This window comes from Fukomys damarensis, unplaced genomic scaffold (genome assembly GCF_012274545.1).
Source record: "Fukomys damarensis isolate Sample0158 unplaced genomic scaffold, DMR_v1.0_HiC HiC_scaffold_39, whole genome shotgun sequence".
Classification (NCBI taxonomy): Eukaryota; Metazoa; Chordata; class Mammalia; order Rodentia; family Bathyergidae; genus Fukomys; species Fukomys damarensis.
In genome coordinates, this window is record NW_022900951.1 from 112,901,133 (window position 1) to 112,918,622 (window position 17,490).

Consider the following 17,490-nt stretch of genomic DNA (forward strand, 5'->3'; position numbering starts at 1 on the left):
AAAAGACTAATAATAGCAATATGTTATGCATCAATAGCAGCAACAGCTTTTCCAGGTTCTGCAGTCATCTGAACAGAGTTATAGACATTCAGCACATTCCATTAAACAAAACAAAACAAAACAAAACAAAAGAATAATATCCAGAAAACAGCAAAGTTCTGTTGCTGTTGTGGTACCTGGCACCATTTTTTTAATTAGCATCTTAATCATCCTCTGGAAAGAGAACATTCTAGAGTAACATCTTTAACTATAGCTCTGATGAAACATGGTCACTACTATGCATCATAAAGCAGGTACTAGATATTTTACATTCACGGAGGTATGATACAGTACTGTCCTACATCAATAATACTAGAATCAGTTTTGGTTTGAAATTTACTTTGTCTGCCAATAAGATAGCTACCCCTGTTTTTTTGGAGGGGCTCCTGCCACATGGAGAATTGTTTTCTATCCTCTCACTTTCAGTCTCTGGGCTTCTTTTTGCCCTAGGTGTGTTTCTTGTATATAACATATTGTTGGATTTTGCTTCTAATTCCATTTTGCCAGTCTGTTTCTCTTGATTGGTGAGTTGAGGCCATTAACATTGATGATTATAACTGATATGTACTGACTTATTATAATATGTTATTGGCCTTTTGTTGACTCTTTTTACTTTTTCACCTTCTCCATTTAGTTTCTTGCCTTGCCTTTTTGATTTGCTCTGTTGGGCCTCATGGCATGCATGGATTTTTATTGAAAGAGACCCTCATGGGGTACTGTAGCATGGGTTGGGAAGTCTTTGTTCCTAACTTTGCAGTTAGACCTGCATTATTACCAACATTAAAGGCCTGTTTACTTCATAAGATTGCATGAGAAATGCTCTTATAAAAGATTTTGAAACTCTTGAGTTGTAAAGATCAGGAATAATTCATTAACTTTAAATGGATTTTAAAGTAGATCTTACCACTCAGTTATCTTTTGGGATTTGTCATTTTGTTCTCAAATGTGCCTTAGGATTTTGAAATAATTTATTTTTGTAGTGATGAGTAATATGTGTTGTGGCCTGTTATTTCCAGCAGGTGGCAATGTTTGGTTCAAAAATGACTTGGTTTAACAACTGCAGTCGTCTAGGCTCTATGTCATTCATTCATTCATACATTCAATCAACTATTTATTTATTTGACTGATCCCAGGGCCTTTGCACTGAGCCACATCCCCTTTTAAAAATCATACCCCCCCGCATCCCCCTTTTAAACATCTTTCATTTGGCGAGAGTGTCTCACTAAATTACCCAAACTGGGGCACATACTCGCAATCTTCCTGCCTCAGCCTCCCCGAGTGCTGGGATTACAGGTGTGTGCCACCACACCTGGTTTCTCTTTGTACTGAAAACCCAATCTTCATAGTGCTTATGGACTTCATAGTCTGTGTCTTTTCAAAAGGTTTGATATGAGCTAATTCAATTAAGGGAAAGATTACGCTGATGAAGAAGAGGTGCATGTAGTTCAAATTTTGGCCGACTAAGTCACATTTCACTACTGCAATGATATTTTAGTAGACGGTTAAGATAAATCCCATACGAGATAAATATCTCTCTCGGTTCTATAAATTGTGATTTTCTTATTCAAAAATAGTTCATTTTGAAACACTTTCAGACTTAGACAAGAATGGCCAGAGCAGTAAAAGACTGTGGACTCTTTAACGAGCTGCCCCATGTTTTGGTTTATATCTGAATGTCCTCCCAAAGCCACATGCGCCCATAGGTGGCGCAGTCTTGGGGAGGTGATCGGATCATGGGTGTGGATGCTCAGCGGTGGATGAGACCACTGATGAGTTCATAGCTGAATGTGATGTTGGGAGGTGAAGCCTGGTTGGAGGAGGTGGGTCACTGGGGCGTGGCCTGTTCTGTGTCCTTTATCGTTAGTCTCTCTCTCTGAATCTTTCTTTCTTTCTTTCTTCCTCATTGAGCTTATTGGTACATTTTAGGTATACAGTACAGTTACATTCATCAGTGGGATCTTGTACCTTTACACGACAGGTCTGGGTTCTCATTTTTCCGCTTGTCCCTGCCCTCTCTTCTCCCCTTCCTCCCCTCCCCATTTACAAACACTTTATTTCCATTTTTTCATTTTCTCCTATTTTTTTCTTTCCCTATTACCTTTCCCCCACCCTTCCTCTCTCTGAATCTTTTGAGGACTAGATGTGCAGTTACCCCGAAGGACTCCAGAGTGCATATTCCCCAAACAACGCCGCTGTCCTACATAAGTAGCATACAGCCCTTCAGGCCAGGCACCGACACTGGCATATTGCCACGCTAACTGCATCCATCCAGTCAGAGTCTACCAGCTTGTCAACAGTGTCACTCTTTCCCTTGTGCTTCCTAACCCTACCCAGGATCACATGTTGTGATCAGTGCTTGGTCTTCTGCAGTCAGGGCCAATTCTTTAGTCTTTCATATTCTTGCAATTTTTGGAAGGCACAGAGCTCAAATTCCCTAGGATGGCTGTCATCCTGGGGCATCCTGATTTTTTATTCTATTCAGGCCATTCATTCTTGGCAGGCATATCACAGAAGTGACATCTCGCATCATGGGGAACATAGCAACCTGTTCCATCACTGGTACATTAGCCATGGTCATTTTCTGAGGGAAAATGGAATTTCACTATATTTTTCATCTTTCTTTCCACTTAATGCTACTTCTTAGACATATCATCACTTATAGATGCACCTCATTCTTTTTTAGTGGTTATGGGTCTCCATAATTCATTCTCTTTCTGATGAAATATTTTTGTAGTTGTTGTTCTGAGGTAGGGCCTCCCTATGCAGTTCAGACTGGCCTTGAACTCACTATGTAACCTAGGCTGGCCTTGAACTCATGGCGATCTTCCTGCCTTAGCCTTCCAGGTTGTAGGATTACAGGCCTGCGCCACCACACCAGGCCATTGATGAGTATTTGTGGTTATTTCTAAATCTTTTAAATTTACAATGCTACAGTAACTCTCATTATGCCTTTTTTTTTAATGTGCCTTCTCAAGTATGATCTGAAGTTACAAGGAAGATGGCAGTGCGTCAGGACAGAAAGCCGAAAAGGTAATGAACTACCAGGTGTCGTGGCGCACACCTGTAGTGGCAGTATTCAGAAGGCTGAGGCAGGAGGACCGCTGGGAGTTCAAGGCCAGCCTGGGCTATATAATGAGTTCAAGGCCAGCCTGAACTGCATAGCATGATCCTGTCTCAAATAAACAAACAAGAAAGGTAATGAAGTATGAGGTGGATTTGGGGATACAAAATTATAGCAAAAAGATGCTATATTTGGTGGATAGCAGCAAGCTAAAATTATTTTCACCCTAGTCCCTCTTTGAAACAAGATAGAATATAGAAAAATTCCAAGGTAGATCTCATGATTCCATAAAATTGGTAGTGAAGAGATGGAGAAGGCATATGCATAATAGTTTTTCTACATGTTTCAGGGTTTAACCAGCAGAATCAGTTAAAGTGTGGGCATATGATTTGATATTTTTTATTTTAGCAAAACAAAAATGCTAAGTAGTCTTCGAGATGGGATTATAATTTGGAGTCTATGTCTCATACTAACATTCAGTGGCTGAGGTTGAGCACCGCATGAAATAAAGAATAAGAAGCTTCAGGGTGGGAAATGTAAACAGTTTTTGTGGTACTGGGGGTTGAACCCAGGGCCTTGTCACCCAGTTAGATCCCAGCCCTTCCTTACATTTTTTATTTTGAGACAGGGTCTTGCTAAGTTGCTAACTTGCCAGGGCTGGGTTTGAACTTGTAATCCTCCTTCCTCTGCTTCCAAGAGCACTGGGACTGTACAGGCGCGTGCTGCCAGAGCACTCTTAGACATGTATTTTGAGTTAAGGAGTTTTGTTTCCACAGATAAGTCGATGATATTTTTCCTTCTCTGCGGCTAACTTTCCATTTCTTTTCTCTTCCCCACTTCCCTACGTGTACAATGAAAAGAAACAGAAGAAAGGAGAATGTGTTTTACATGTATTAATGGTTGTTTGTTTTGTTTGGTTTGTTTTGAGACAGGGTCTCCCTGTGTAGTTGAGACTGACCTGGAACTCACTATGTAGCCCAGGCTGGTGTCGAACTCGCAGGGATCCTCCTGCCTCAGCCTCCCGAGTGCTGGGAGTGCACCACCACACCCGGCTTACATATATTAATGTTTATACTGGAGGCACAGAGAAACCTAAGGTGTGTGGAGATGCTGTGTCTGGGTGGGGCATAGGTGGGATATGACTGAGGAAGTGGACTGAGGCAAGCGGAAAGGAAGCACCTGCCTGGGGTTGGAAGGACTTGGCAGCTGGGTAGAGGCAGGGTAGTGATGTCATGAAAACCTGGAAAGAGAGCCAGAGACAAGTGAGAAAACTCTATCCAAAGGGGCTTCACTTGGTGGAAAGGACAGTAAAAGGAGCTCTCCCATGGTTGCTGCTCCACACAGCAGAGGTGCATCCTCCTCCACCCAGGCTCCATCTTGGGTCCCTGCCACTGAGGCCCTGTGAACTAGGCAGGAGGCCTCGGCCATCCTCCCACAGCCTGGAAAGCACCTGAACGCTCCATCCAGAGGGATTCGCTAGAAAGAGTGTGAAGTACTTAATGATAATGTAAGGTAACACAGACTTACAAAACTCAACTGCCCAGCAGATACACAAAAGAGAAAGAGAAGAGAACCAGACCTCATCGATACAGAAAACTACCAAACCACAAAGATGAACAAGTGAGGAAGACAGGAAAAAGGGATATATAAAATGACTATAAAATAAAAGATAACAAGAATATATGTGTTTATAAATAATAACAATATAAGCAGATTGAAGTCTTCAATTGGAAGAAATAAGATTGGCTGAAGGAATAAAAAATTAGGCTCAACAATACATTCTCCATGCCCAGTATGGTGATTCACACCTGTAATCCCAGAACTCAAGAAACTGAGGCAGGAGGATCTCTGTGAGTTCCAGGACAGACTGGACTAAATAGTGAATTCAAGCCCTGCCTAGAATATACAGTAAGACCCTGCCTGAAAAAAAAAAAAAACTCCCAAAAGGAATTCACTTTACCAATTAAGATATATATCTATATATATACATAAAATGAAAGGAAGGAAAATATTTACCATGCAAAGGGAAGCCAAAAGCAAGTGTTGGGGAACCTATGGCACATTTGCCATAGGCTGTTTGTTATCAGTGAAAGCTCTAAAATTCTCCCCATCAATGAAAAAGACTTTAAATGAAAAAGTAAAAACGGCTTAAGAAGTCACTGTATAATGATGGAGGGATCAATTCAACAAGAGGAAATAACAATTGTAAACATATATGCACCCAGTACTGGAGCACCCACTTATATAAAACAACCATTAGTAGATCTAAATGAGATTGTGTCTAATACAATAAAAGTTGGGGATTTTAACACTCAGCTTTCATCAATGGGCAGATCAGATCATCCAGACAAAAAATAGACAAATATCAAAGTTAAAGCAAGTGGGCCTTACAGAACATTTCCAACAGCTGTAGACTACACATTCTTCTCATCAGTACAGGAAACATTCTCTAGGATAGACTCTATGTTTGGCCACAATACAAATCTCAATAAATTAAAACATTGAAATGATGGTATATATCTTCTCTGACTGCACTGCAATAAAACTAGAAATCATTAAGAACTCTAGAAATTATACAGCTACACAGAAATTAATATTCTCCCTGGTTACCAATAGATCAATGAAAATTCAAAAGGAAAATTTGAACATGTTCGAACAAATGAAAATGAAAACACAACATGTCAAATCCTATGGGATACAGAAAAAGCAATTTTAAGAGGAAACCTTGTAACATGCTTATAACATTTTTAACTTTATAACTTTTTAAGTGCCTGCCTTAAAAACAAGAAGAACAAAGAAACTTAGCATGGTGGTACTGGCCTGTAATTTCAGGTACTAGGAAGGTTGAGCCAGGAGGATGGAGAGTTAGAGGCCAGCCTGGGTGACTTAGCAAGACCTTGCTTTAAACATTTAAAAAAGTAAAAAGGGCTAGTTATACAGCTCAGTGAAGTGCACTGGCCTAGCATGCCTGAGATGCTGGGTTCAGTCCCCAGTACTGAGAAATGGAGGAGAGAGAAGAAGGAAGGAGGGAGGGAGAGAGGAAGGGAGGAGGGAGAAGGGAAAGAGAGGAGAGACGATGGAGGGATGGAGGGAGGGGCGAGAGCAGATGGCAGATGTAAGTGCTCCATCCCCTTCTTTTTTTTTTCCTCATTGAGTTTATTGGTACATTTTAGGTATACAGTCATTGCCTAACTCTGCTTTGTAACATCTTTGTTACACCGTCAGTATACCGTTATGCTCTGCCTCAAACACTTCAGTGAGATAGCTGTTGTTTCCTCCTTGTTTGGGTCCTTTTTTTGTGGAGGGAAGTAACTAGGTACCTCCAGTCAGCCATCTTGCAAAATTCATTTAAATGGTTTCTCCAAAAGAGTTGTGAAACTGAAGGGCCTAACGATAGATGATGGGGGCTAATCTCTAGTACTTTTAGTGGTTGTAAAGTAACAATGAATAGTTTCTGTTATAAGCTAATTTATAACATCTAACACATTTTATTTTCTATTTTTAACCTTTATCACTAATACAATTAGTTTCCCTGATTTTTTTTTTAAGAGTAGGAAAAATTTATTGAGGGAAAGAAAGCTTCTGTCTCAGAGAGACAGAAGGGGGACCAGAAAGTGGGTTGCCTGCAATCCCCACTTCTCCAAGATGTTTTATACAGCCAGACCATGTGGTGAGGTGGATACAAAGTGGAACAAAACTGTAAGACCGAATTACAAGGTGGGCATGAGGTGGGGCAAAACCATGACCAATAAGATTGCAAGTACAGTCACCCAGGTACATTGATTAAATGGGGGAGCAAATCACACAGCAAGCCTACAAGGATTTTCAGTAAGGGTGGGGTCAGGGATATTTCCTGGAAAGGCTGCGTTAAGACTTTGGCCCCCCACCCAGGTGATACATACCTATTTAGAATATCAGTCATTGCTATTTATCCCTAGGGGAAGCACAAGGATATAGTAGTTTCTCTCCTTTTACAATTCTGGTCTTCAGTGAATGTGTCTTGATTGTCCTCCACGTTGGCTCCTTGCTGTGTTGGCTCCTTGAGGGCAGCCCTGTCTATCTGCCTAAAGGATATCTAATTAACTTACCTATCGGCAATATTCTCCCCTCTGAAGAAGTACCCCTAACTGCTGTGAGGGGGCAAAGGGCGAAGACAGCTCTGGCTACTTCCAGCTGAAGAGGGTCGTAGTTGTGACCAGCAGTTAGAGTAACTCTGCAAAGGGTCTATCTAGAGGCCTTCAGTAGGTGCCAGGCACTGTCATCTTGGTATCTGCATAGCTTTTCAGTCTGGAGGAGACAAAGCCAAAGAAACAGTTAGGAATTCATGGGCCAGATTTTAAGGTCAGCAGGATTGCTATGAGTATAGCCCACAAAGAGGATAGGAGAAGGTGCAGGGGACTTCAGAATCCAACATAGAAGTCATATTGTACAGTTTAGCAGTTATGAGTGGTTTACAAGGTTGATCTGGTGGATCCCAGTGAAAGAAGTCTAACACATTTGTCATTACTTCCATTTGTATGACCACTTGCAGTTTGGCAGCCTCAAAGATGTAGGATCCTGTAGGAAAGGTTCTTTTGTGTCCTGGATCTTGGAGACCTTGGGGGGGGCAGGGCCAAAGTATTGGCTGTCCTCATAGCCCAGTTACCTTTCTAGTTTTGGTCTCCAAACTCTGACTAGTAATCTCAGTGGAAGACCTCCAGAATGATATAGAGGGAAGGGATGTAACTCTGAAACCTGCTAGTTATCCTAAATGCGAGTTCCTGCTCTCTAAAATGGAAGAATGAATTCTAGGAATAATGGCGGTTAAGAGTGGGAAAAATTTATTGAGGGGAAGATAGCTTCTGTTTAAGAGAGACAGAATGGGGACCAGAAAGTGGCTTGCCCCAGTTTCCCTGATTATAACCCATACTCAGCATCACTTAAAATACAGAAACATTTGTGCAGAGGTAAACAACCCCAGCATTTCTCTCTCTGTCTCTCCCTCCCTCCCTCCATCTATGTGTCTCTCTCTGTATATATTAGACCACCTAAAAGACATTTTAGTATTAGTCATTTGATTGGTATCTCACTAAAATGGTACCAGATTGTTTATAACATTTGTTACTTTTTGATGTATATGAGTTTGGTTGGGATTGGGATGGCAGAAGGCATTTGATTTGATTTGGGGGATATTTTTAAGTTTTAATTTTAAAAAGAGAAAGTAAGAATTGGTAGATAAGCTGGTAGACAGCTTTAAATGTCCACCGGCTAAGCACTCAGTTATCTATATTAGTTCAGCTTGTGGCTCCTGAGCTTTTACTTTTGTTTCATGCTCTAGAACTGTTTATGATAATGATCTTATCCATTTCTCCTTGTTTCTTTTTGAGAATGGACTCTTACAAATTCTAAAATAACCTTAAGAGTTTGTTGTTTCTATTACTTTACTTGTAACGTACAAGTATTTTGAGATACAGCCTTAAGCTTATTTAATATATTGATTCAATCAGTCTTTGACATAAGGTTAGCATAAGAAAACCGACTGATGTACTGATAACTTGAATGTCCTTTATGTACACATATTTTCTCTTTAGTATTCAGTGAAGAAATTTGAAATTTAACTTCTCTCTTTTGTTCTTTCTTAAATTTTCTAGTATTGTGAATTCCTTTGTTTTCTTATCTGGACTGGTGGCATGATAAAGACTCTCATCTCAGTAGAGCAATTTCAAGGAGATAAATTCTTCTGTAAGTAAAAATGCATATATTTGACTAAAAAAATACTTGAATGCATAGTCTCCCCAGTTTTCAATGTTGCACAGACTAGAACACCTTGAATATAACACATTCCTGATGCCTACCGATTTTGTTTATTGTACCAAATCAGAAAGTGTCGAGTTGTATATATTTTTAAAAAGTATTAGTAAGTTTATTAGAGCATTATTTGTTATCAATTCTTGTTTGAACTCTCAAAATATTACTAAATTTTTTCATTAATTTGAAGCATGGGATAAATATACTAAACATTGCAAAACACTATCATCTAGGTTATACTGTTTATACCTTTTGGACTCGTAATCATTTATGTGTTGGTGAATTTTAAATTTTTATAAAATTGATTGAGTTCCTTATGTGAATTAAATGATTTTGCTTTCTTTATCAAAAGCCAGCCAGTTGCTGGTTGTAATGGTACAGGCCTGTAATTCCAGAATTCTGGGAGACTGAGGCAGGAGGATTCCGTGTTTTGGTCCAGTATGGGCAACTTAGTGACTTATCAAGGCCCTATCTCAAAATAAAAAATTTCAAAAAGGGCTGTAGTTGGATCTCAGTGCAAAGGCCCTCTGGTTCAACCCCAGTACCACCAAAAAAAAAAAAAAAGGCCACTAACCCCAGTACCACCAAAAAAAAAAAAAAATTCGGCCAGTTTTATGCTTTGCGTAATTAACACACTCTTGCAAATGCAAAAATTTGAAGTAAGACTCATTTATGGAGCAGGATCATATACATTCCAGAGACCTGCTGAATTCATGTGAGTCATTCCTTCTAGTTAGTCTTCTGGAGAGGAATATTTTGTTTCATGTAACTTTCAGAGCTTTTTTCTACTTTCTATATTAGCACCTTCGGTGTTTTGTAAAGAATTTCTTATGTGCAGCAAGATGCCCCAGAAGAGTTTGGTTGGAAGCTGCTTCATGGGGAAATATGCAGGTCTTTGAAGGGTGAAAAGTTGCCTTCAGTCTTCTTGGGTCAAGGAGCACAAGTTTTGGTATCAGGGATCGAACTCGGGTCCTTGCTCTTTCGAGGCAGGAGGTGGAACCACTGAGCTAAATCCCCGGCCACATGTTTTGATTATGACATATATTACTTCATGTGAGTATGTTCAGATATACTTTATAACAGGTGGAATGAACTGCTGACACATGTGAAGCTTTAATTTGTTTGTACAAAAAGACTTTGCAAATTATACTATAAAGTTTAAGTAAATTTGCTTTTCATCATACTTCCATTTCTATCTTCTCAGATTAAGGCCATGAGTCTAGGAGTATGTTCCCATATCAAGGACTTTTGTAGCTTCTTCAGTTCTGAAGAGTCTGTTGTAAACTCCAGTGCACATACTTCTTGCTTTGGAAAATAGATACATTCTTGAAAATCAGTACATATTTTGAACGGGTTAAAGAAGTTCATGATGCAAAGGCTAACATTGTGAAATGTGACGGCAAGCTTAAGTGTTGGTCGTTAAGTGTAAAAATGGAACGGCATCTGTAGTAGCCTGACAATAGCTGATGAACCCTAGCTATCTTTATGTATAAACTAAAAATGGAGTCTGTCAGTTTTTGATATCCAGAGTAGTAATTTTTGTAAACAAAGCTGCTGTAAAAAATGGTTTATTGGGTGTTTCAGATGTCAACGACAGTTTCAAAATTCAAATTTTAAGCCTATTTTGTCCTGAAACAAAATTTCACTTTCATTCATTTTTTATTCTTCGCTTTGAATATAGAGAAACAGAAGGGAATTTCCAGGACAAAAACAATTTGCTGTTTTGGGAACAACTACATACTGGAGTAGGGAACGGGGAGATATTTTGTTTGACTTTGTGAAATTAAAATTAAAGACTAATTCAACTTAAAAACATACTTCTGTTTGCCTTGAATTGAAAATCAGACCTTTACAATGAAGGCAAATTGTCAAAGAAGTAGCTGAGCGAGTAAGAATTGTTTGTATTGTCATTGAAGCTCTCCCATTAGAATATTTCTTTGTGTGCTGTTTTATATAGCACATCTTAATGAGGTTGTGCTTAATTTCTTCTCGAGGCCCATATACTCTGGCGACTATCTTTGTCACTGGCTTCCTGTTTCTTTTTTCTGCCTTTAGTTCTGACCTGCCTTGGTTTTCTATCTCCTGCCAATCGAGGTGCTTTAATGACCTGTGCTGTTATGTTATGATTCCTTCGGGGAATGCCTGCTGGATACACATCTGCTAAAATGTTTAGCAGTAAGCATTAGTACTAATATTGTTCCAGTAAGCTGGTGGATTAAATGTAGAAATTAAAAGGTTGTGGAGTTTAAAAAAAATAGAAAGAACAATGTATGGAGAATGTTGGCCAACCTAACAAAATGTAACTGTGACTTGGTTACTGTAAAGTATTTGAAGAGTGGGCTAAATAAAGTTGTTACAATAACTATTCTGTTTTTTACTTCCTCAGCACTGAATGGCATAACATGGATGACACATAGTTTTTGCTAACTGCACTATTATGTCCTGGGTTAGTATCTCACGTTCTCTTCTCTCTGTGCAATTGTATTCTTCCTTAGACTTCATCTTGGAAAGAAACCATTGTGTGCTCTAATGAAAGTAGGGAGGAGATGATGAGCACTGTATATTCCATAGCTGCAATATTCCCTTACTGTTGTGTCTGCATTCTTTTCATTGTTTTTTGTATTTTAACCTCCCGTACACCGACATGGTGATGATACTACCATATTTGATACTCAGTTCTGATTGTGGGTTTTGATTTCCTGAATACTCATTGCAGTTATACATCTTTTTTATTTTTTATTTTTCTTTTTGGCGGTTATACATCTTGCATTATAGATCATGCCGAAGTGGCAATTTGTGGGCTACGTTTTGTAACTGTTCTTGTTGCTATCTACTGTGATTATTTGTTCCTGTCTGCCCTTGTTACTGCACATTGGTAGTCGTAGTCACTGAGGAAGTTGGGTCAATGCTGAGCAGTGGCTGAGACAGTAAGTACCTCATCCAGTCCCTTGATTATGTAGATGTAGAATTTGTGGTCAAACCAAGGAGCAACTTGTTCAAGGTCACACATGAAATGAGAGGCAAGGCCAGACTATGTATAACCAAGTGTCCCCGCTCTGGACTCCATCTGGTTCTCTTCCCACAATACTTCCTGATAAAGTGCTGAGTTGCTCAGAGTTTTACCTGAAAATTCCTTGTTTATGTCTTAGTCAGCTCACACTGCCATAACAAAATATCATTAACTGGGTGGCTTAAACAGCCAAAATTTTTTTTCGCATAGTTCTGGAGGCTGGGATATTTGATCAGGGCCCAGGCATGGGTGTGTTCCGGTGAGAGTTCTCTTTCCTTCCTGGCTTGCAAATGGCTGCCTAGTCCCTGAGTTGTCACATGGAAAAGGAGAGAGGGATGGCAGGAGGGAGGGAGGGAGAGAGAGAGGGAGAGAGAGAGAGAGAGAGAGAGAGAGAGAGAGTCCCCTAATCCCATGAGAGCTCCACCCTGATAGACTCATCTAACCCTAATGACTACCAAAGGGCCCACCTTTAAATTTTGGGGGTAGGGATTTAGCATACAATTTTTGGCAAGAACACAGTTCAGTTCATAGCATGTTTTGTGCATTATTAGCATGGAAAATATTCTCTTGATGAGTTCTGAAGGACAGTATTTGTTTTGTTTCCCTTTTAAGAAAATAGTAATGGATTATATGTAATTGTTATTTCACTATGAATGTCTATTTGTCACAAAGTCACCATATCTTTAATGCTAGTTGTGTATCACAGTAGGGGAAGAGGTCCTATAATGAAAGCATTGCAGACTGGGATCAATGATGTAGACATTATGTACTGATTAGTTGCAAAATGAAAGCAGATACTTTAGTAATGCTCTGTGACTCACTATAATGCCATATGTGATGGAGTTCAGAGAAATATTCAGCAGACTGATAATCTTTTATTTGTATATGGCTCATTTCCCCCTAAATTCCCATGAAAAAGATGAGACCATTGAAAGGACTGAAATTACAAGATTGCACATCAAATCTGTGTACCTCAGAAGTTTGACCAATTTAAAGTGAGCATAATGTACCTGCTTTCCTTAACCTCTTTGAATAGACTTTATCTATGACTGTTTTTCGAAGGAATTAGAATAGGTGGTCCATCTGAGGTGAGTGTTTTATTATATTTATGTAAGGAAGAGATGTCCTCAACAATTTTTCAGATATTTGTTGCTTCAAGTACAAGACTCAGATGAATCTGAAACTGAGTGTATTTGAAAATAAAGTGGCACTTTGCAAAAGTCATTTGTACTGAATTCTAGCACAAGGAATATCATAAGTAAGAACCAGTCAATAAGCTATCTACTATTCTGCACTATTTAGTTACTCATCCATCACCCTACTAGGAGGCTTTTGGTTTTGTTTTGCTTTTTGCTCTATTTAAGGCACTATGCTTGGCATTATGTAATAAATACATATCCCTGAATCTTTGCTTTCAAATAATTTATAGCTTATTGGGGTGTCAGAGCAGGAGGGGAATGATAAGACATGTGACATAGTAATGGTTCTGTCTGGTAGGAAGTATTAGGAGTCATGGTAGAAATTGATATGGTGTTCAGAGGAGGAGTAAAAGATAGTTTCCAGTTTGGAGCACTTGCGAAAGCTTTGAGAAAGGGATAAAACTTAGTCTATGGGCTGGGGATTTAGCTCAGTGATGGCGCTGCCTGCCTTTCAAGTTCAAGGACCTGAATTTGATCCCTAGTACCAAAAAAAAAATAAATAAATAAAAATAAAAATAAAAAAAACCACAAAAACCAAAAAACAAAACTTAGTCTACGGCATGAAGGTATTAGAAATTGGCCACGTGTGTACTGGATTCTAGTTCCTTCCGTTTCTTTTATCATCTGTTTAGTCAGGTATCGGTTCTCCCTTGCAGATCTGATTTACTTGTTCACTGAGACCGTTTTTTCTGCTTATGCATATACTTAAATCTTCCCATTCTATCCTCAGGCCTATCGCTTACACTTTTTAGAATGTTTTGTGAATTTACCATTTTGAAAATGTGTTGTTTTCAGAGTGAGTAAAAATGCTTTCTTGTAAAAACAAAACTGTTTTGTGAGCTAAAAGATGATTATGTGTTTTATTTCTGTGATAATACTGCAATTATCGCATAATGCAGAAAAGCATACATGGAAACAGATTTTTAAATATGCACTTGATGTTAGCCAAAAGGCCAAGAAGTGATGGATTTTTTTTTTTTTTGGTACTGGGTATTGAACTCCGGACCTTGTGCTTGTGAGGCAGGAGGTGGCACAACTGAGCTAAATCCCCAGCCCTGTATATATATATTAATGGAAAAATTATGAAATATAAAGTTCATTCTTTTTGGCGTACAGTGTTTTGAGTCTTTGACAGATGCATAGGGTCATGTTGCCACTACCACACTCAAGTTGCAAAAAAGTTCCATCTCTCTAAAATTCCCTCATGCTAACCCTTCATGGTCAACTCTTTCCTCTCCTCCAAACCCTGGTAGGATTGTCTGTCGTCTACCCCCATAGTTTTGCCTTTTCCAGAACGTCGTATAAATAAGTCACGTAGTAAATTATGTAGGGCTCCTTTGATCTGGTTTACTTAGCTATTTATTTTCTATTGCTGAATAGTATCCCATAATTTATTTATTTATGAGATGTTGTTTTGGTTGTTTTCAGAGTTTGGTGGTTGTGAATAAATGTCTCAATAATTGCTATAAACATCCATAAAACAGGGTTTTTATGTGAATATTTTTAATTCTGGGTAAATCCTTAGGAGTGGAATAACTGAGTCCTGTGATAACTATATGTTTAACTTAACAAGAAGCTGCCTGATTATTTCTCAAAGTGTTTGTACCATTTTGCATTGCTACTAGAAATGTATGAGAATTCTAGTTTCTTCATATCCTTGTCAACATTTATTATGGTCAGTTTTTTTTTTTTTTGTATTTTGGTCTCACTATGTAATTCAGGCTAGCCTTGAACTCATTTTGTAGTCCAGGCTGGCCTCGAGCTCATGGTGATCCTACCTCAGCCTCCTGAGTGCTGGGATTACAGGCATGTGCCACCATGCCTGACTCTTTGTTTTATTCATTGTAGTAGAGTAGTGGTATTTTATTGTGGTTAGAATTTTATTTCTGCAATGACTAGTGATGTTGATCATCTTTGTGCTTTCCATTCATATCTCTTATTCAGTAAAGTGTTTGTTCAAAATAACATTTTTTGCTTAATTTTTAACTGAGTCATTTGTTTTCTTATTGTTGACATTTGAGCTGGGGATGTAGCTCATTGGCTTCTTGCCTGCCTGGCAAGCATAAGGTCCTGAGTTCAGTCCCTGGTACCGGGGTGGGGGAAATAAATTTGAGAGCTCTTGATAAAAAGTACTTTTTCAGACATGATTTGTGACTATTTTCTCTCAGTGCTTGTCATTTCAATCTCTTAGCAGTGCTTTTTGTAGAACAAAAAATTTTAACATGGGTGAGTCCTATTTATCATGAATTGCATTGACATGATTTTTACTGTTGACTGGCCTTGGATTCCCAGGGCTAATTGTAATGTTTGTTATTACTGAATTTTCAATAAAACTCTAATATTAATGTTACATAAGCTGGCACTTGAGGGTATATAATGCAATGCAAATACAAATAAAATGCTTTTCAGCCAAATAACTTGACCCTGAGTTTTCATTCTTTTTATGTATTACTGGATCAAATTTGCTAATATTGTGTTAAGGAATCCTGGACTATCCTATAATTTCTCATTTTTTTCTCTGGTACATTTACCTGTTGTTTTGTCCTACTTTCTAGATTTTGAATTTTTCTATTTTTTTTTTCATTATTGCTATTGCGTTTTTAGCTTCCTCGAGCTCTTTTTCATTTTTTGAATGTTACTTTAAAAAAGCATCTTGTCAGGACCAAGGATGTAGCTCAGTGATAGAGCACTTGCCTAGCACATGTGAAGCCCTGTATTCCATCCCCAGCGCTCTCTCTCTCTCTCTCTCTCTCTCTCTCTCTCTCTCTCTCTCACACACACACACACACACGAGTATCTTATTTCTGTTTTATGAGAGTGCTATCATCTTACCCTTAGGATATTAATGAAATGGATTTTTTTTCTCAGGGAGTAGTATCACTTCTAGTTGACGTCCCTTTTTATTTTTGTCTCTGTCTTCCATATGTTGCTCAAGGGTTTGACAGTTTTTGGTTACATGTATGTGTACGATTAGATGTGTAGTTATTAAATACTGAATGAATTTGTATTTTCTTTTTTTGGTACCGTGGATTGAACTTGGGTCCTTGCACTTGCAAGGCAGGTGGCAGAACCACTGAGCTAAATCCCCGGCCCCTGAATGAATGTTTATGAGCATGTGGGGAGCTCTAGAGACTCGGAGCTTCACAATTGCTTGACCTGAGTGCACTGCTTCCTGGAGATCCCTTATATCATTATCATTATGGTTTAAGTCTTGGTCTGGTCCCTTTTTCCAGAGTAATGTTTTCCATTTTTTTGTCAGGATTGAAAATGTCTGGCTGCCAGCATTCTGGGAGGTGGATGAGGGAGAGAAACTGTCTTGACATGCAACATATAGTGTACTATGGGCACTTCGTCTCCACTTTGGGTATGGTTCCCATGCCCTTAGCCACGTCCAATGTCTTTCAACCCAGGAATTAAATTTTGGATATCTTCTGCCATTTTGAAAGATGAAGGTGGTAGAGGTATCTAATTCTCAAAAGACTTTCCAAACATTCTCTTCCTTTAGTCAAGCCCTGCTCCTTCCTTCTACTAATAGAATCCCTGTTGCTACCAGGTTTCAAGCCTGATGTGGATTCTGTAGCGTAAACTGGGATTGCTTCACTTTCACTGCTGCCTGCATAGTTTCTTTCCCTGTGACCTACTCTCCTGCTCTGCCTGTCTGTGTAGATTTTAAAAAGGAGATTCTTTTTATCGTTTAACTGGGGTTTCAAAAGAGAGCAACATTAGAAGTATGCATATTCAATTTCCATTTTAACCTGGAATTTTCTGTTTTAATGTTTATTTTGTTCACACCTATATTAATAAATTGCCAAGGTAGAATATTAGAGGTGCAGAAAAGTGTGAACATGAAGATTAGAGACATCTGCAATCTCATCCTTTTGAGATACCTCCTACTGACTTTCAAAAGTGCTCAAATTTTTCTTTTCTGTGCTTATAAATTATGATCACATAATGTATACCATTTTGCTCCAGCTTTATTCACATAGTAGACTTTTTATTTTCCAAACTAAATTTTATTTTATTTTATCCCATTACCCCCCAAAAGCCCTCTCCCCTGCCTATGTACAGAAGCTTTGTTTTTATTTTTTACTTCCATTTTTACTTTTTTCTTGTTCCTTCCTTCCTCCTTTCTTCCTCCTTTGTTCCCCTTCCCATTTGAACATTTTCCTCCCATTTCCCAACATTTCAGTCCTTATTTCCACTTTCAGTTCCTCACACCAGAGAAACGCTGTGGTATTTAAACATGTGTGTCTGATTTATTATACTTAAGAGTATGGTCTCAAGGTGCATCCGCATAGCTGTAAATGCCTGAAGCTCATCCTTCTTTGTGGCTGAGTAGTACTCCATTGTATAAAAAAACCCACATCTTCTTATCTATTCATCAGTTGATGGGC

General features: G+C 38.7%; 1 long non-coding RNA gene across 9 annotated transcripts in view; it reads left to right on the forward strand.

Annotated features, from left to right (window-relative positions):
* The window catches only part of LOC104873709, an 89,798-nt gene that overhangs the window by 36,242 nt on the left and 36,066 nt on the right, over positions 1-17,490 (forward strand). For 4 of the 9 annotated variants that reach the window (XR_004515841.1, XR_004515834.1, XR_783545.2 and 1 more), the window contains 4 exons: positions 3,015-3,069; positions 8,731-8,821; positions 9,689-9,940; positions 11,274-11,333. This is a non-coding gene — a long non-coding RNA (uncharacterized LOC104873709). Of the gene's footprint in view, positions 1-3,014; positions 3,070-8,730; positions 8,822-9,688; positions 9,941-10,942; positions 11,063-11,273; positions 11,334-17,490 lie in introns of all 9 variants that reach the window. The other 5 variants (XR_004515838.1, XR_004515836.1, XR_004515837.1 and 2 more) reach the window with 4 other exon arrangements.